The 18,373-nt window shown below is 46.4% G+C and overlaps 1 protein-coding gene across 2 annotated transcripts in view; it reads left to right on the forward strand.

Moving 5' to 3' along the window:
- tanc2a (tetratricopeptide repeat, ankyrin repeat and coiled-coil containing 2a) overlaps nucleotides 1-18,373 on the forward strand; it is a 155,555-nt gene that overhangs the window by 20,635 nt on the left and 116,547 nt on the right. For both annotated transcript variants that reach the window (XM_062531619.1, XM_062531620.1), the window contains exon 2: nucleotides 6,069-6,196. The gene's annotated coding sequence lies outside the window, so the exon portion shown is untranslated. The remainder of the gene's footprint in view (nucleotides 1-6,068; nucleotides 6,197-18,373) is intronic.

The raw sequence follows: 18,373 nt of genomic DNA on the forward strand, positions 1-18,373 counted from the left end.
GACATTGTGTGGACTTTGTGCCCCCTGTATCACTTTCTGTCTTGCTCTGTGACACAGCTTTGGAGAAAAAACACATTATACACAAGTGTGTAGAATTGTATGTGATTGTTTTCTTCTGAAGGGGCAGGATTAACTCTGCCAAGTGACTTAGTAGTGCTTACTCCGTAGTGGCAGGCTTTCTCAAGGGCTTTAACATCACTTCCCAGCCTCACACACACACACACAGCTTGGTTGATTCAGCACAACTGAGGTTAATGTCTCCACTCAGCACAGTGGATGATGAACTTGATGATACACCAGACTGCCATTTTCACTGAGCCTCTTGCTGCGAGTTGTTCTTCTACACGGTGGTGTCAGTGTGTAGAAACTCTGCAAGCACAAAATGTTGATTTAGAGAGCTGGTGAGACCTAGTCTTGTCCTGATCATGTCTCTGTCGATCAATGCCAGAAAAGCACAGATGCAGCACTGGACTCCCGCTGTGCTCCAAGAACAGGGGTCCAAGGTTTAGGATGAGCTGAACCAGGGAGTTAAACTCAAGAACAAATACACCCTGGGGGGTGAAAGACCATTGGATGAGGGAGATTAAATGCACCAAGGGGACAGATATTTGTGGTCTGCGTGCATTGAGCATGTGTACCTTTTGTTGTTTTATTTTACTATTAAGACTGTTAAGAGGATGTTTGGGTCAGTCAGGGTCAAAAACCCAAGGACCGTGCCAAGATAGCAGCTGACTTTCAAATGGGTCTGGCTCCAGTCTGTCACCGGGCCATGCCGAATCAAGGCTGGATTCTTACCAGTGGCAAACAGGTTTAGCTTCCTCTCTGCTTAGCCTTAGCCTCTGCTCACCCAACCTCAGTCGGAGGGGCAGAGGACAGGACCTGGCCCAGATCTGCCACGATTTCGGCCCTTCTGCTGCCAGGGGAGTGAGTAACTCCAATGAGGGATGGGCTGCTAGATGAAGACATGACTCTGTGACAGACATTCCCGTGCCATTCTGCCCTAACACCCAGGGCTAGTGACCTCTTAAAGACCCCCTGGCCTTGTCCCAGTAGGTCCACAGGCAAGGAAGAGCAGATGAGGGAGCTTTTAAATGAATGAGAGATGAAGTTGGTGTGTAAGGGAGGGGGAAGAGCGGGTTTGAGTGGGTGGGTGGAAAGGGGGGAGGGTGGTGTTGGTGTCTCAAGGCAGCAAATGGAATGGTTTTTCCCCCTCTTTTGCTCTGTCCTTTTTTCACTCAAGAAGAGATGACAAATGGAACTGTCCAGAGGGACCCTGGGCACTGAGTGGTAGTCTTGTGGGGAGTATTATTTTTCCTGCCGTATCTGGCAGAGTCTCTCAGAGCCTGACTGCCATTTCATATAAAGTAGTGGGACTTGATGTCCTTTCTGCCTAATTTCCCGACAAATGTGTCTGCTCTGCCCCTGGATCAGGAACTTACTCAGCATGGCTAGAAAAACATTCTGGTTCCAGAACCGGCCGTGGATATGTGGGCTGCCAGTGTGTTACAGATGATGCTTATCTGTTGTGTATTTTAGGGAGGGGTAATTATGTCCTAGTAATTAATCTGGGATCTGTCTTTGTGTAACCGAAACAAACTGCGTTCTTCACTTTGTCTGTTGAGCCCACAGCACCTCGAACCGTCTGCTCCTCAGGCTGGCTGGTGCAGGATAAATTGCCCTTAGGATCTTACCATCCATCTTCCCCCTCCCATCATCTTGTAATCAAGATTTATCTGCAGTGAGGCAGATGGTTGTCCTTACTGCCACCTCCCCCACCCCCTCCACCCACTTCCCCTTCTGTATTCTGAGCCTTGCCCCTGCATGTGTCTAGACTGGAGTTATCCCCAACCACAGTACGACACCCTCACCCACCCCATCCTAGCTCACACACACTCCTTACCCTCCCCCACCTTACCAAGCCCTGCTGGGCCCCATGGGATTGGGGTCATCCATCTAGGAGCGCTGGAGCACTTGCCCTCAGCTAAAAGTAGTAAAACCCACAGATGGGATTTTTTTTCCTTTTTTGCCAAATTTTATTTTGGGAAGCCTTCCTGAGAAACCAACCACTCAAGCCAAATGCAACCACAGATGGTTCTCAGTGGCGTTTCTTGATTTTATTTATTTTTTATCAAGAGCCACCAGAATGACATGATGGCCTTGGGAAATTGATTGGCCCTATTGATGAATTTGTTTAGTGGAAATCTTTTTCAGACTGCCTCAAGTCATGCGTCCTCTGATGGAAAGGACACTGGAGGGGGCCAGGGGAGGAGGGCTGGCGTGCTTCATCAGAGAGGATCATGTTGACGCTCGCTCTCCCCGTCCACTGCAGGTCAACGGGGACATGTTGTCTGCATTGTTCTGGAAAACTCATCCTCTGAGCGGCGTCTGTGTCGGGTCTGGACTGGTCAGTGTGTCTTGGCCACAGTTTGCCCATTTACAGTGGGCCAGTGCTGAGACTTATTATCTGCATTGTTACTCGCCATTACACCTCATTAGTGGCTTGCTCCGGAAAACACAAAGACCTCAGTGAAGCCAGTCAGGACAAACCCGTCCATTCATGCTCCAACCCAGCAGCCACTAGGCAAAGCCTTTGAAACTCATTCTTGTCATAATAAGCAAAATGGCGTCTGGTTTTTCATGTTTTACATCTGTCAGACTGTCAGGAATGTGTGTCACCATCACCTAGTTGGAAACAAGAGCTCAGGTTTTGTGGCTGTTGAAATGTATGGCAGTCATGAAATAGGATGAATGTGTTGCCTGAAGCAATTTAAGTACAATAGGGTCAGCATTAGTTAAGAAGTTACTCTTTTTAGTTATGGAAAGGGAACTTCAGTTCAGTTCCTTATGGATTTCCTTTTTGTGTAGGTAAACTTTTAGCTGTTTGGTCACATTCTTACTTGAGGTATGGGTTTGCTCCTACAGTATGTGTTAGAATTACTCAGTCAGGCAAAACAAAGAAAACAATCTAGGGTTCCACTATGTGCATAGCTGGTTGGATCTGTGTGTGTTTGTGTTTGTGCCTGTGTATCTTGAATGTGTGTTTGTTTGACACCGTTAACCTTCGTCATCTCTGTGCTTCACACACACATCCTTTATTTGTTCTCCTCTCTTCTTCTTCTTCTGTCCCTTTTCCCCCCTCTCCTCTCTTTCACCTCTTCATCACAGAACAGTGTTCTAATCCTGCTCTCAATCTTGCTCTCGCTGCCCGAATCCCTCCTCCTCAGTGTCACGCTCTTCAGATAATGGCCGTTTTGTTCCAAGAGTTTCTGACGGCCTGTGAAGGGGATCTGCATACGTGACATCTCTCGTTCTCTCCATCATCCCTCTCTTTCGGCCCCCGCGAAAAAGAGAGCGATTGAGTGAACGTCCGACAGCCTTCCGTTCCGAGTGGCGTAGGAGTGTGCCCTCAGACAAAGTGAACAATCTCCCCATCAGTCCTCCCACTCGCTGCCATTTAACTAAAGCCCGCCGCTGTCGAGGCGCTTGGGACCTCACCCTGTCATCCTGGTGGCCATTTTCCGGCAACTTACATGCAGCATGAGTCAGTCATGTGACCTGCAGTCTGCGGTAAAAGGTCCTCTTTGTTCACTTGGACACGGTTTACCCTTTTGCCCATTTTTTTTCCTTTTGAGGAGATAATTGCACAGCAATTTCGGAGCAATGCCGGCTGCTGGTGAGCTTTCTGTGATGAGCTCGAGAGCCGATCCCTTTGAATCATGGCTTGATGCAGATAGCGATAGAAACAAAAAGAGGAAGTCATCAATTCGCCAGAGCTTATCAGCACCCCCGAGTCGAGATAACAAAGTCTTTTAGGTCCTGCGTCGTTGAGAATAGGGTTTAGAGCAAACAAGCTTGTCAGTTTGAGGGGTCCCAGCCCTCATCGTCTACCTCGGAGTGTCAAAACACACAAAAAAAATGTTTTCTTACACACTTTGTCACTGTTTTCGCTACATCTTTCTGCCTTCCCCCAGCTCTCACTGGGAGGGGAATCACAGTCTGTGCCGAAATGCAGGCCAGTTGACAGCTCTCCAGGTGAAGGTTTTGTTTGTCTGTGGGGATTTGCAGAAGTACTCCCCCTCCCCCCGCTCCAGCTGTTTCAGATCCACTGAGGCCCCGTGCTGGAGCATCCCTTTTCCATGGCTAAGAACCGAAGCCATAGCCTCCCGCTAAGCATTACAGCAGCAGCTGACTACAGTTGAGGTCTTGATAAACCATGACCCCGTTCCCATTGGATAGTATCCTTTCTTTGTACCCCTTTCTCGTTGATTGGTCAGTAATAAGAACTGATAGTGTCTAGCTCAGGAATGAATAAGGCTCTGGGCTAACACAGATCTGCTGCAGAGGGGCCACGGCTTGGGGAGCTTGGCTGTCGTATGTTATTAGAGGCACCTACTGTAAACAAAGTGGGACTTCAGTGGGACTGCCACCTTCACCCCTGGAGAAATCTGACGACAAAGCAGGGTTTAATTTTCTGTCTGTGTGTGTGTGTGTGTGTGTGTGTGTGTGTGTGTGTGTGTGTGTGTGTGTGTGTGTGAGAGAGAGTACACGTGTGTGTGTGTGTGTGTGTATGTGTGTGTGTGTGAGAGCCTGTTCGCCTGTGTGTGCCTGTGTGTTGCGATTATGCTTTGTGGGTATAGAAGCTTCTGGGAATACAGGGTTTGTATGTAGATAAGCAGTGTATCTCCGTGTGTGTTCCGCTGCTATGTACAGTAGGAACACTCACAAACTCTTTCAAAGCAGGGACAAAACCTTACATTTGGTCTCTCTCTCTTTCTCTCTCTCTCTGTATGTCTATCTGGCCATCCTGTTCCTGACCCTCATTTCCACCTCTCTCCTGTCTCTCTCACTTGTTGTCTCTCTCTCTCTGATCTCTCTCCCCAACCTCGTTTTGTCTTTTTTAGTTCTCTCTGCCATCTATATGTCCCTTCTCTCTTTACCTCTTCACTCTCTCTGATTCTCTGATGTAGCTTTGCAGCAGACTGTCTGACAGTGGTGAAGAGAGTGTTTGATTTACCTAGCGAACAAAAACCTCACACCCACTCAACACGGTGAAAGAAAACTCAACTTGTGACAAACCACCACAGGCTTTTCCTCTCCATGCGGGCTTTGTGTCTGCTCTGTCTGCTTCAGAACTCCAGAATGGATGGATGGATCCCGTCTATTGTACTTCCTGTTACAAAACAAGCTTTCAGTTGTGGCTTTCAGTTTCTACCTTCCCTTCATGAAATCTGATGCGGCACTCTCACCACAGAACAATGAGGGGATGGGGGGGGGCGGGGGGGTGGGGGGTGTTGTCACTTTCCGAAGCTCCTCACCTCTTCGTTCCTTTGGGTTAATCCGTCACTTCTCAACTGTTGCCCCTCGTGTTTTGGCTGTGGCTCTTCCCTATCCATGTCAGATGCCTGTATTGGTGAACGTCTTGGCTTTCATAAGCACAATAAAGAGGCATATCAGCCCTGAAACCTGAGCAGAGACTTGGCCTGCTCTCGGCTCATGCACCGAGCCCTTGGCCGACGGCCAACTCTGCTAGGGGGTCAAGGTGCGTCTGCAAAGAAAACAACTTTTTTATTTTTTCATAGAAATAACAAAAAAAAAAAAAAATCATACACATGGTCTGATGCATAAAGAACAAAGCTGACCAGGATGTAGAAGAGAAATGGTTGCAACAGACAGACAAACTACAGTACGTGCAGAGTTTTGTGTCTGTGCATATGAATGTGTTTTGGCAGTGGTTTCTCTCCCGGTCCTCTGCTGGCTTTTCCTTCCCTCTTCCTCTCTCCTGCCTAATGGGTTTCTTGTCTTTTGGATTCATCTCTCGAGGGAAACCAGCTCGTAGCTTCTGTCTACCCTTTACGTTAGTGTGTGTTGTTCTGCCACATGTTTATAATCTGCCCATGTTACGATGAACTCAATTAAAAGCACAAAAGTTTACTCTCTCTCTCTAAGATCCCTAGAGAGGACCTAGTTCCTATTGCCTTTAGGTGCTAAATTACCGTTTGCCCCGGGTTTCCCCAGCTAAGCCCCAGATAATGTTTTTGACGTGCAGTTTGTGTGCTTTACCCCCGCAGAGCTGTCACGTCCAAGCAAGCGCTAAAGGAGATGGGATTGGGGCCTCGGCCCTCTGGAGACAGATTCAGAACGTCGCCCCCTGCAGGCCAGGCAGGCTCGCTGTGAGGCCCCCGTCCTCCCATCCATGGTGAGTACACCCCTTGTGAGTGCACCCCCAATCCCCACCCCTTTGTGTGTTACGTTAATTTAATCAACAAAGATATGATTGATTGCACACATTAGCAAAATAAATGTTGTGGATCTAAAATACCTCTGTGAAGCACATGATAACATGTCTGTACAATACAGTAGGTTAGTGCCTGCAAAGTGACTAAAAATGACTAAAATGTCACAGATTAGATTACATGCACTATAGCCAATTTAACCTCAAATTCATTCTAATTTGCTGATTAAAGAACATAACAACGAAGACGCTCAAAAAGGTAATGTCCATCAAAACGGTTACAAGAGCATCTAAGTACGATTGAAATTGAAGTACAGAAATGTCCTCAGCAATTAGCGCAACAAATGTTCATAGAGCAGCAAATGTTGACAGCTATTGATGTAGTTTGCAACTGAAGCCTTTGTTAGTGTTGGCTACTCTGCCTTGCCCTGTCTTTCTATACCTTCATACCTAAATATCCTGTTTCAACATTTGAAAAACAAAGATGGCCACAGAGACGTTAAACCCAGCATGCCCTCTACAGAGTATTTTGAATGAGTACCCCCTTCCCAAGTATTTTGGGTGGCCAGAAACAGTATGTCTGTGGTTAACTGTTATGGTTAAACCAACAGGGCTTTAGCATTTCAAGCGCTTTATGCCAGACCTCATCCGAGTGGCCATGCCAAGTCCCCCCGGCAGAAGTTTGGGGGAATGAACCACTGAAACCGAGAAATTGGCATTTAATTGACCAAGGCGTGAGGGAGCCAGTCTGTCAGGATGAGCGCGGCACACTTAAGCAGGGGGTTTGATAGGGATATTGCGAGCAGCGGGTAGAAAAAAGGCAAATATGTATGACTGAGTGTTTTCGCTTTAGCAAATTGTTATATTATGCAGATATTGAAGGACTCTAAAGATGTTATTCTGAATGCAAAGAGATCTCTGAGGAATGGATGTTCTTAAAATATAATAGTTGGCTCCTTAGTGTGGTATAGACTAACAAAAGAGAAAATCAATAAAAATCGCTGTGCTAGAAGAGAATAGTGGCTTATGGTCCCTGTTAGCCTATTTGGAGAGACTTCATTCTGTTCTACAAGTTATATAATTTACCCTGTGTCCATTCCAAACAACTCTGTTTCCACACCACTTTGAAAGCAGCCAAAAAATGGAAATGGCTCCCTGGACTGAGCAACTTTGGCAAAGGAAAGAGGTTGGCTATGATAATTCCATATGCGGTATGGTTTTATAATCTTTGTGAAAATGGACTGTAAGCTCTTTCTGCCTCTCCAAGAGCATGTGTTGTTAAACAGAAGAATTAACTGCGGGCTCAGGCTATCCATTTTATTTTAAACTGACAAAAAGTGTCGTCTGCAGCAGGCTGTGTTAGACCTGTACTGAATTGTGTGCGGATCACAAGATTCATTTGAGTTACGATGTCAGAACCATAATCCCCAGGGTAGAACAAGGTCAAACTCAATTTTGCAGTCAGGTTTTGCATCAGCCCAAAGTTGCCAAGCACTTTACTCTGATGGAAATGTATGCCCCTGCCTATATATCATCGTGATCTGGACCCGTTGCTGTGAATATAGCATTACATGAACCATTATGCAGTGGGCTACTTTGGCCACATACCATTCGTCTTACTGTCATTCCCACAGGGCTCTCTCAATAGGCCGAGGAACCGCGCAAGCATTCATATGCCGCTGAAAGTCATTTTCGCTTTTGGGAAATGACTAAGCCTGCGGTGTCTGTAACCTCGGATCGTCGACTGGCTTGCCGAGGCTGCACCGCTTGCTGCTGAGTCAAGACTGCAAAACATTTCATTTGCAACCTCAAAATTAGATTCACCAAAAACCAACTTCCCGGATGCTTTTGTCGAGTGACTGAGTGAATATGGGGGAAGATGGGGTGGTAGGTGGGAGGGGAAACCTGGAATGAGGCTTCACTGAAGCAGCCTGTGAAAAAAACAAAGACCGTTCTGTTCGAGAGACGACTTCTTCCCCTTGCTGTGAAAGAGAAAAAAGAGAGAAGACGGTGGCCCTTGTTTGTCGAGGCGAAGCAGGGCAGAGCGTCACCAGTGTCTGCTCGTGGCTCATCTAATTATCCTTGTGTCCATCCAGCCGTGAAATAGCCATTTGGCTGTGAAATGGAACCAGTGTGCCTCCCCTTTAGAGCGTCCAGCGTTCTTTTTTTTTTTTAGCAGTGGCGACGGTGGCGGCAACGACAGGCATTTTAAACGCTAACAGCCAGCCTCTGTGGCCATTATGACCAGAACAACACTAAGGGCACACCAGAGGATTATGTACGCCGCGGATTATTAACTTTGATCTCCACCATGACTGGAGGAGAGGGGTGGCAGGCAATTAGAGAAGAGGCTGACAATTTATTCCATTTCTTTTGTCCCTTCTCCCCCCCCCCAAAAAAAAGAAAAACTTTGTTTTTCTCTCTCCCTTGGTCTGTCACTGTTGTGGGGACGAGATAAGCTAGGCCTGTTTCTCGCTCAAGTGTTGGCTGTGAAGTGGAGCAAAGAAATGCGGGGAAGTGACAGAGATAACACTATGACGAAAGCTTTTTATTCCCCTTTCACGCCACGTCTCAGCAAAACACACTGGACTTAGAAAGCGTTTTTTGTGGTTATCTTCTGTAGACCTCTTTTTGGAGGGAGGCATGCTCTTTGTGGAATAGTGAACTAAACTGATGAGGCTCAACAATACGGGGAAGTGTAACGTCATGTACTTCGTTCCAAGTCCGTATTGGGTCACAAGGCTTTGTAACCAGAAATTCTTGCATTCTTTTGAACAGATGGGGCGGATGAAACCCGAGCAACTCATTTAAATGGTGTTGAGGAAATGGGTAAGGAATGGATGAAGACTGCGGTAGACTCCTGTGGCTCATTTAGGGGACCACGTCTAGAGCAGATAAAGTAAAATATTTATCATCAGAATACATTTACGATACGTCCCATAGCTGTTGAATTACTCATGTAATGCCTTCCAAATGTGCTGCAGCCCCAAGTGCTGTTGGAGAGGCGACCTGTAGCGTCTGCTAAGAGGCTTATGTTACACTGCCGTGCTGAAGATTGCTAACTCAAAGCTCACTTTTTGACAGTATGTAAACTAACATGTCCATGCGACCCTCAGCTGCTTATTGTCTACATACTGACTTCATCACTTTCGGGCTGGAAAAAAAGTGATGACCTGCAAAAAGAATGCTAGTCATCTAGCCTGCTTACAGTACCAGCCGTGAATACTAAATCAAACCAAATAATCTCTGATTTAGTGTTAAGTTGTGTTCTCTTAAAATAAACCCATTTGGGTGGCTGCCAGTAAAGATCTATCTTCTTTAAAATGGCAAATACCAGTGCCATATGTCAAGTCTGAGTGCCTTGTTGACATTCTTCACCACCTTTGATCAACTAACCAAATTACAGAGGAATAAGGGATAAGTCCAGACATCTGTTCCATCTGTATGCTCCTATAATTGCCTCTCTTTAATTATAACAATGGAAGAGAAAGGAAACTCGGAGGAAATGCCCTCTCAGGCCTCATCTAAGCGTAATGTTTTGAGTATGTTAAAGTATCTCACTCGGCTGCGTACAGTATGTACAGTACTTTATGCAGCAGACCTGACGAGCGCCGCCCGCTCACGAGTGAACTGTTACAGCAGCTGTGTCTCAAACCGCCTACTTGCACACTTCAGATACTTAGCTTAAGTATATAGTGTAGAATGTAGATATTTGGACAATACTAACCATCAAGATGTGAACACTACATAAATAAATGATCAGTGCACACTAGCAGTGTACTGATGGAAGTATACGGTTTGAGACACATGCAACGTGTGCTGCTCCGTAACCTGCCTCGTATCGGCCTGATTTACACGCTGCCCAGGTCAAGACCCTGGTGCGGAACGGGCCGTGAGGAGAGCATAGCTGTCAGGGGGGGAAAGAGGCCAGGCCTGTGTTTCTCACTGAGAGAGGAGGCCATGATGGATGGAGACTCATGAAAGTGTCAGTCTGATTGAGCAATGCTGCCTCTGATTTGTGTGTCTATTCTGATGAAGGACTCACTCCCTGGGTTGTGGGGATTGCCTGGAATCAAGGCACTGGCGGAACTGTACAGCACATGATATTTTAAAGGCTTTTGAAGGTTTCTTAGGCTCAAAACCTGAGAACGGTGGGCTCACTCAGTATTTGTCTATTAGGCAGCACAGCAGGACTGGATAGGAGATTTTTTTTATTTACTCCCTGAAGTGTAAATGGATTTGGACAAAAATATTTACTTTAACAACCTGAATGTAAATTTTAGAAAGCACTTAACACCAGCAGAATAATTCCTGTCCAGTAGACTGGCTTTACCAGCCTGTGTTCTGCATTGCCTGCCTACTCGCTGTAGGGTTCCAAGGACATGCCGTAGTCATTTATAGGGCATTCTATGACAGGATGCACCGTTAAACACCAGCGAGCCAATTATCCGTGTGTGCTTTTCCCCAGCATCCAGCGTTGCACAGCAAGCACCCTTCACATGTGGTAAAATGCCCTCTGATTAAGCTCCCTCGTACATCGGGATGGGGGTGGGGGGGATTAAACCAACTCATTTTTTTATTCCTCTGATGGGCAATTAGGTGGCGTCTCCAGCTTCCCTGGACTGTTTGCTCTGGGGCGTCTGAGTGTTTGACTGCTGATTAGGTTTTTAATGTCTGTGTGGGGGGCCGGCGGTGGACAGCGGCACTTCTGATTGACAGCATCTCTCATACTCCCCAGAGCGCACGTGGCACGTCCAGTCTCTCTCTCTCTCTCTCTGAGGTGTCATTGGCTCTCAGCACTGTCAGTCAAGATTAGAGGAGGGAGTGCAAGCCCCCGGATTGGACAGGTGCCACTTGTTACTCTCCCTATTATTGTGATGTGACCAGCTGGTGACTCTGGTGCCCCTGAACAACAGATGAGGGATTGGCCTTCTGCTGCTGGGAGCGTTGACCTTGTCCCTTTAAGCACCGGACCAAAAAAAAGCACTCTGGATTCGTTTCAGAAGGGGTGCTGTGTTCAGTGCTAACTTACATGCTCTTGACCGTAAAATTTGAAGTACCTGGAATCTGGCCATTTGGCTCAGCTTTACACACTTTGACGCCCAGAGTGCATTAAATGACTCCCCCGTCACTGCTTCCGAGGGCTCAAAAGAGGATCTTTTCATGCTTGTAGAGAGCTCCATACTGTCCATGTACACTCAACTTTGAACTCACGATGCATGAAGAGTTGGAGTATTTGCAGCGGATCTCCAGTTACACCCACTCAAATATTAGATCTGAAGTAGTTACTGCCACTTTCAGAAGATTTATTGTATTAGTATAGGCCTTCAAGCCTCCCTTTTTCCTACTACAGGAAGAACTGTCAAGGGAGGCCTATATAGAAGCATGACAGTCACCATTTTGTTAGTAAAGCTGCCAGCCTGCTTGCCGACACTGCCATCATATCTGGTGACGGTTCTCGCTGAACAAGGCGAAATATGGGTAAAGAAGCCAACACTGGAACCGGTTCTCATGGTGGGGAGACGCTCGAGTCGGGACACATAAACACGTTGTTTGAACAGTGTATACAGAGCGAAGCAGGGGGGTAGGTTTGTTTGGGAGCGATTTGCAGACACCGGAGGTTGTGCGCGGGCGTCCTCGCAGCAGGGATCTGAAGATGCGTTCCGTTAGCAAGTCGGGTTCCTGTGGCTGATGTCCTCTAGACAGGGTCGTGCCAAGAAACACTCCAAGTGGGAGAAGAAGTGCAAGGCACACACACACACACACACAAACACATGTAAACACATGCAAGTAAACACATAGACGCCAGCAGCCGAGCACATACAGTCTCAGATGCAAACTCTTGAGGAATCCCACAAATAAACACAGACACTAGTCCACCGCTTCTCATACTTCAAATAATCCCCTTCTCACTGACTTTGGGTTTTCACTGCATGGGCCTCCCAGGGGCTCCGAGGAGACTTGGGCTGACCAAACATCAAAGAGCCCCTGCTTTTTCTTTCTTTTTTTTTTTTTTTATCTAGGCTTGTTATGTTTCGTTTTCCTTCTTTCACTCCCCTTCTTCTCTCTTCTTTTTTTTCTTCTGTTATACTTTTCTTTCTTTTTTGCCTGCGTGTTCCTTTGTTCTCATCTGCATGTGTGTGTGTGTGTGTGTGTGTGTCTGTGTCTGTGTGTGTGTGAGTCTAATCTGTATCACCTCTCTTCGGCTTCTCTCTCCTCCCACTCCCTCCTCACGGCTTCGCCCAAACTGACCCTCGCTGCCTCCTCCGAGCTTCGGTAAGCTCTGCGCTGCTAAAGCTACCACAAAACTCTCCGCTTAACTTTCTCTCAAAGAAATCTTTTTTTTTCTGCTTTTTATAACCCTGCTCTGAGAGTGAAGGCGATAATGGAGGTGGTGTTTAATTTGCGGCGGTGCGGCTCCTGCGCCGGTGACGGTGGTAATAATGTGCATAGTTATTAGGACGACGTTGAGATGTTAATGATAATTGCGATGAATGGGGAAGTCGATGCCGGATATTAGAGTGGTGATTGGTTTGGTGGTATCAGTCTATGCTCAGTTAATATTGAGTTTGAACTAATGTAACCTTGATGACGCAGTCTGCGACCTTGATGGAAGAAAGGTTCGATTTTAAAGGTTAGAATAATTCATTGTACACGTGTGCAGACCCATCGTAAATTATACACTATTGGTGGGAATACACACACACACTTACACACACACTTACATACACACTTACCCACACGCGCACACACACACACAAACACACACACACACACACACACACACACACACAATCACACAATCACATGCATGCACATACACACGCACAGACTCACATTTGACTTTTTTGCTTTAATTGAGTGTTAGGATGGCAGCTGTATGCCCACGTTTAATGTGGCCTGTGACCCAGCACACGGTGACCTCTCACCTCTGTGGGGGGTCATCCTACTCAGTCATCCTTTAAGTGACGGGGTGGTCAGCTGTTGGTGCGCGCCCACGCGACTCTCAGTGGCACAGAGGCCGGCACTAAGTGACCAAAGGTCATAAGATCACAACCAGCAGCAAGTGACGCTGGAAGCACTGTGGTCCTATGTATGGATCGGACCTTCATGCAGCCAATTAGGGTTATGTTAAACATTTAGCTTTACGTCTGTGTTTAAATTTCAAAACAAATTAAACTTTTTAGGGCACGTGACATGCCTGTAAGTGAAATGAATGCATCAGGTGAGCTACTTTTAAAGGGTACGGCTATAATTAGCATAGGGCTTACTCTCAGCCAAATAGCCTTGATTTAAGTGCTCATTAAGCAATTTCTAGATTGCATATCAGGATGTTAGAGGAGAGCATAACGAGGCGCTGATGAATTGGATACCCTGTCTTTTTTTTGTTCTGACGCGCCAACAAGCAACCGTGAAAGCTGCTAAACACTATTAGGATTCTAATTACCAAAAATTCTATTACAAGCTAATCAGATCTGATGGCTTGTTGTTTCTCAACCAGTTTTCTGCAGCGTCTCTCTTCCTAAAAAAGCAGAACAAAGACACAGGCATACCTCTGCCTCTGAAAATGTGTTGTTTTGGATGCTCCCTTTAAATTTAATTCCCCCTTAATTGGGGTCTGTGTGTGTGTGTGTGTGTGTATTTGTGTATGTGTGTGTGAGTGTTTGCCATGGTCTGGTTTTTCTCACTCTCACTGCTGGCCAGCCAAGGTGTGCTTGTAGGAGCATGAGCCTGCACCACTATTGAGAGGGTGTAAAGGGTTTTACGGCTGCGCTGTCGCCTTCCTCTCTCTCTCGTTATCACCCTTAACGGAGGAAGTGCCCTCACTGCAGGCCTGGGAACATGACGGAGAGCCACACCAGAAGCCACTGGGATAGAAAACAAGCGACGGGGCCTCTAGATCTGTCACATGACGAGAACCTTGAGAACATTTCTCATTGTCTGACATGGCGACATGTGTTTGTGGTTAAATAGGGACATGCGGCTCGTTCAACCACATCAGTGTCTCTTCGGAGGACCCTCCCACAAATGGAAAATTGAAAGGCTATGGGGTTACTCACTCCTCTAATTAGATTCAGGCAAGAATCTCCCTCTTCTTCTGCCTCAAAGTGATCTGTTTTTCAGAATGTTTGGTGAAGGATGTCAAGAAGTTAATTCCAGTTATTCCGATGATTCATATAATACGTGTTTCTCCTAATGACGGTGTAAGTACAAGACCACATGGATGGAACAAATAGGATAACTTTCTCAACTTTGATCCTCTAATTGTAGGGGAACGTGTTGCTGCAAAGGAACGGTTCTATTGTAGTCATCACAAATGAGAGTCTTTGTTTTGACCAACAAAAGAGAAGGGGGGGGGGGATAGATCCACTTAGGATGTTAAATTTGCTCCTGGCTGTTTTGGAACCTCACCATTCCCGTCACCCTCGAAATGAAATGAATCTCATGGTTGTTGGGGAAATAACTCAAGCCTTTTTCAAAGGGGGCTCAGTAGCTGATAGCGGAGGATACTGTTCTTGAAGGCCCCCCATTGGTTCTTCTCCTGCCTTTTATTGAGTGTAGCACGCACTCAGCTTGAAGCAACTGTCCATGCCGTCGTAAAAACAATTGTTGGTATGTGTATTGGTGAACCAGATGAAGACCGTGAAAAGAACGAGAATGAAAACACTTGCAAGTCTGAATGAGCAGATACATTTATGTAATTGAATAATTAAAATCCTTTTGAAAAAATGTATTTGAAGTTGAGTTAAAAAAAATATATAGGCTTGAGGGCAGCACTGAATGTGAGACAGATTCAGACGCTTTTTCTCTGTTCCTTAGCAGTTTTTAAGTCGCCTCCCCCCACAAAGCATTTAGTTTGGAGGCGGCTGGACTAGATGTGGGGTAGTCACCCCATCCCCCTTAAGTCGAGGAAACTGCAGGTGGGGCCAGGTCAGAGGTCAACTTTGAAAGCCGGAGTGTAAACTCACTTCCTGAGGGGGGCCTTGATGAGCGACTGATGAGAGGGCCCTTAGATGGGAGTAAATTGGCTTTTGAAAGCCTGTTTGGTATGGGCGCTACAGAGAGGGGGAGGGACAATAGGAGTGCACCAGTCTATGGCTGCTAGAGGGAGGGAAAATCAGATAGCAAGGTTGCAATCAGTACCACAGTAGAGCCTACACTCACAGTTTAAGACACATGTGGCTGATCACTGAGTCTGGGTCTCATTCAGGGATCTCTGCTATGCTAGATTAACCATTTCGCTGACCCTGGAGTGGACTTCTCTGAAGTGTGACAGTTGGCCCATCATGCACACTGTCTGTCTTTTGTTCAGTGCACATCAGTGGGTATTGTGATTTGTGTCATGTGGTCGGATTCAGACAGTCGGATCATTTAGTTGTCATGGCTGTTTACCGCGGTTTGTCTTTTTCACTTCCACCTCTCTGCAAATTGCTGCACAAGTTAAGAGAGTGCAGACAGTTTTAGCTGAGCATCCATGATGAGTGTCAGAGGGGAGTCCTTCTGGAAAGATCTACCGTGATCAGGTTTGACAGCTGCAGACTCGCATTTTGCCTTCAGATTGATGCTGGGCTTTGTGAAGAGTGACGTTGCCAGCTCTGTCAGGAATGAAAATGATTTGGCGTTATATATTATTATTTTATTTAAAATGTAAAAATGTGCGTAGTTTTTATTTGTCACTTTCCACATTTGCATAATGAATCTAGACATACATTTACGGTCAGACTTTTCAGATCAGACTTTTTTATCTGAAGAATTCATGCGTTGGATGATTCCTTTTCGACAAGAACAGCAAATAGTCAGTGACCGCCGCCATATTTACAGTCATGCACATGTATGTGCCACTACGGTTTTGAATGTTCCAGTCGTTTGTTGTTTCCCTTCATTTTTCGCCCAACATTTTGGTTGACTCTAAATGGAGAGTTCTTCAGCTTGCAGTGTTTACACTCAGCAGTGGATGAACGTTGGATCTGATTGCACGATTTCATTGTTTCTTTTCAAAACTCAGCCAGTAGTTATGCCGGCAGAGAGAGAGAGTGACAGGGAAGGGAGAGAGACAGGGAGGGAGAGAGACAAGAGCCTGCGGGGGGGGGGGGGGGGGGGGGGGGCAACTGTTCCTTTTTTCCCTATGGAATAAAACAAAAATACTGTTTTCTTTTCCTGTGGCTCCCCTTGGAATACTCTCTGTCGCCGGAGGTGTTGGGTTTTGGCCGTGAGTCTGGTTTGGTCTGGGTAGACAGGGGTGAGTCAGGAGATAAGAACCCATTGCCCTCCCACAGCTCGCTGCAAAAGAGTGGAATGAATAGGCTTTGTGTGTCAGAAAAGAGATGAGAGATTTCGATGTGGCCGACCATTTGCCAGTCAAATCTCACGGGGACGCGCCACGGACAGACGGTGGCTTGGCAGACTCAAAGCAGGTCAGTGGGTCTTCACATGCACGCCAAAAGAGGGTTACACTTGGTCAGTTCCCGTCTCTCTACGCTGACATCACTTCCTGTCTGCATGAAGGTCAAGCCCCTCTTTAGCTCTCCTTCCTATCTCTGGAACGGCCGCCCGTAAATGCATCGCCATCCCATAATATGTCACACCGCAGCGTGTTTGACGTCAGTAATGGAGAGGACATATTGACGCAAATGGCCACAGGCGAGCAAATGAGTCTTTTGAGACCGGCACACAAAGACTCTCCCGCTCTTTCGAGTCTTTCCTTCCTCTCGTGTTTATCTTCCTTCCTTTTCTCTCCGTGCCTCTCTCTTTCCATTCATTCATCAGGTTTTCCCCCCTTACTTTGACCCAGTACAGATACCGGTATGTGGCTGTCATGCACAGGGTACATTTTTCTACATGTTTTACATTTTCTTTCCCCTACATTTGCCTGCCTTTGTTCTCCCTAAGAAATATCACACAAACAGAATTAGATGCACTCACATTGGAGGGATGTTCGTGTGTGTGTGTGTGTGTGTGTGTGTTTCTGTGATGGTGTGTGCATTTGTGTGTGTGTGTTTCTGTGATGGTGTGTCCATACTATATGTGTAGTCTTTGGCATTGTTACCACTGGCTCAAAACGGTAACAAAAGAGCAGGAGAGAGATCGACAAACAAATGTCTAAGGGTTTATTAACGTAAAGTTTACATAACCGAAGTTCAACGTAACAAATCAAACACAAAATCAAAGTCGTTCTCTCCCGCACGCCGCGCCATAACCAGGCCCTCTTTATTGCATCAGAGTGGGACACGCCTCGCGCGCCGGCACATCCCATCAATTAGCTGTAGGACCAGGCCTAGAATAGAGACAAGACACGGTGGGGCAGCAGAGGAAACAAACATACATTCTTGGATGTAACAGGCATTTAGCATTAGATGTGAGTGTATTGCGCGTCTTCTATCTATATGCCAGGTGTATGTATGAATGTGTGTGTAAGTGTGTGTGTGTGTGTGTGTGTGTCTTGCCCATCTCTCAAGGGATGCACTGTCTAGTCAGTGTGATTGATTGACAGTCCACACACGAGATGGCTCTCGTGGGGCCGAATGGCTTTCGGGGGGCATTTGTTTAACTGAGGGATTACACACGTGAGGCCTTGAAAGCCTAATATGTTTTCATTTAAAGGACACCTCTGTCAAAGGCTGATCCCTCTCTCTGTCAGCCTGGCCTCTTCCTTTCCTCCTCTCTCCTCCCCTTGCCTCCTCTCCTCTCCTGCCCTGTCTACCTGTCACCACCTAAACCAACTATTTATTCCAGTCAAATGGGTTTTCTTTGGCCTCGAGCGCATTTGCAATTATAATGGAATCACTCTGAGCTGACTATCAATTAATAATCAGGAGAGCTTATTGCTCCCATCTCCCTCTTTGTTAAAAATGACTGTGAAATTGTCATTTCTGCAATAAAAAATGATGCTGAATAATGTGGGTAATTTGTAGAGCGATTCGCTGCAGCTGAATTGAAATTGCCCTGTATAGCCAAATGCCTAAAGATGCCAGTAGAGCAATGATGGATTGGTTGAACACTTTTGTCAATTAGCATCACGCATAGTTTTTGTGAAATTACTTAATTGGGTTGTTTAGCTCTGGTTCATCTTTCTGGGGGCAAACTCCGCTACAATAGCACACAGGTACCCACACCTAAGCAAATATTAAATGCCATGTAGTT

The sequence above is a fragment of the Sardina pilchardus genome, chromosome 3 (genome assembly GCF_963854185.1).
Source record: "Sardina pilchardus chromosome 3, fSarPil1.1, whole genome shotgun sequence".
Lineage (NCBI taxonomy): Eukaryota > Metazoa > Chordata > Actinopteri > Clupeiformes > Clupeidae > Sardina > Sardina pilchardus.